Consider the following 2,373-nt stretch of genomic DNA (forward strand, 5'->3'; position numbering starts at 1 on the left):
CTGACCAGATTGTCCGATCGATCGTCCTCCGCAACTTGCAAATGAAGTTAAGAGCTAAATATTAAGTTACCCGGCCCACTTTCCTTGCCGATCGGACCTAAGGACCGATCAAACACAGTGCGCCTCTCCGACAACATAAAAGTCGAGTAAAGAACAAGTCAGTAGCTACATTCGGTATGGCCGAGCTGGTGATGTGCTAGCCGAGCGGATTCCGGTCGACCTACGGCGGTATCCAATTACCTGTCATATTGTACTCTTTTAGAAGTTTATGCTGGAAAGGACAGAGAATATCCCGCAAACAAATCGTCCTTTAGAAACTTTCAGTCTGTCAAGTCACAGAGATTGGCGGGCTCGTTTAAGGAAAGATGTTAGAGGCACTTTATGGCTTGTCCGTTCTTAGGAAAGTTTTGGGAAACGTGCTAATGCTTTCAGATGCGTGCATAACGTGACAGGGGCACTATAAAAGAGGGTCTCCATCTACACACGAAGGTATGCAATGCTTCTTATTTGCATACGCCATTTGCTACAGTCCATTACTTTCTTCTCCTAGACTGAGCACTGACTTTAACATCGAAGGGCCAACGTCGGGACCCCTTCCCTGGCCCGGCACTAACGCTCCTAGTTTTGCAAGACAGCTCGGAGTCTTCATCGAGTCAATGTTCTTCACCGATTTCAGACAGGATCAATATTATTACCCAATATGAAATCCCTTTATAATTTACATATTTCCACATGAGCCCATAACAATCTCAAACAAATTTTCCCTTTAAAAAAAAGAAGTTTCTTCCATTTCTCAACTCTTCCTTATTTTAACATGTTGTTTGTTATTAGATCTAATGTCTTCACTCAAATAAAAAAATTAATTTCTATTGTCAATGGATTCCTTCTATTTCTCTTCCCTTTTCTAATGTCCTTAAATCTGCAAGTCTTTTTTATTCTTCTTTGCATGACACCCATCTTCTCATGAGGCCTTTCTCCATTCTGTTTAGTAGTACAAGACTCTCTTTTGATTGAGTATCCTCTCCCAATACATCTATGTGTTGTGTGCTTCTATATACGCCACTATAGTCTACAAGGAAAAACTCACTCAAGTGACTAGGCTTCTTGGGATCAATCTTATCATTTTAGTCTCTCTCTCTCTCTCTCTCGTCTAGTTTTTCCTTTTATTTGTTGCATGTTGTGGTATATGTCGCCTTATGGAAAGGACAATTCAAGATACCTATGCTGGCGCAACGGGCCGGCAAGAGGAGGGTGAACTACCTATAAAATAAAATTAACCTTTCTCGATCTTAGGACTCTAATTAGTAGCACAATTATACTAAATTAAATCAACAACTAAAAAGAAGAGGCAAAGAAATTACTTAGTTACAACCTACGTGGTTATTAATATAAGATAAAAGAAAGCACTAAAAATCTCCTTTAAAGGCGGAGAAGCCTCTTACACTCGTTGAATGCTCAAAAAGTTGCTAGGAAATGAATACAAGAGTTGTTGAATATTTCTTAACTCCAGGGGTCTTTTTATATGCCTTGAAAAACTCTATCCGCAGCTTGAAGGCGCCTTCAAGATGGTCCAAGGCACCTTCCATTAGCTAAGTTTTATTCGTTGAAGATAAAACTTATCTGTGGCTAACGACTACTAGAAAGCGCTTTCAAGAGCTGGAAGACGCCTTCGCACTGCTCATTGAAGGCGCCTTCTAGCCGTGGAAGGCGCCTTCCAACTGGTAGATCAACTCCACTCCTTAGTGGTTGATCTCTTCACGTGGGTAATTCTCCGGCTAACCGGAGTTGAGCTCACCCGAACCCAACTCTGACCTTCTCCTTGAGCAGGCTTCCTCCCAGGCTTCTCGTCCCTCGAACGTCGCACGCGTCCTTCTCGTCCACCGGTGTACTCTTCCACAGTATCTCGTCCCTCAGATGCACCAAGCCCGTCGGCTCCCTTCCCATGCCATCCTTCTCGCTAGCTGCGTCTTCCGCTCAACTTCTTGTATTTCTAAGCTCCTTTACACTTTGACACAAGGATCAAACACAACAAGATCTAACTAAACTTGGTTGACAACATCAAAACTACCAGGAATGCTTACAATCTCTCCCTTTTTGATGTGCATTAACCCAAGTTCAAGTTAGGGTTAAAAATGCAATAACATAACTAAAGTAGATAAATTGCTTGCGAAATAAGTAAAAATTCTAAATTCAAAAAAAAATCCTAACTCCCTCTCAACTTGTATCTATTTCTCTCCCTTTGATCACATCAAAAAATAGGGAAAAATACAATAAAGTGTTAAACAAATATTTTTAGGGCTACATTACAAACATTACTAGTAGGCTAATAATTAAGCTTCTATTTTGACACAAATAATATAAAAATTACTTTTC

Source organism: Zingiber officinale, chromosome 6B (genome assembly GCF_018446385.1).
Source record: "Zingiber officinale cultivar Zhangliang chromosome 6B, Zo_v1.1, whole genome shotgun sequence".
Taxonomy (NCBI): domain Eukaryota; kingdom Viridiplantae; phylum Streptophyta; class Magnoliopsida; order Zingiberales; family Zingiberaceae; genus Zingiber; species Zingiber officinale.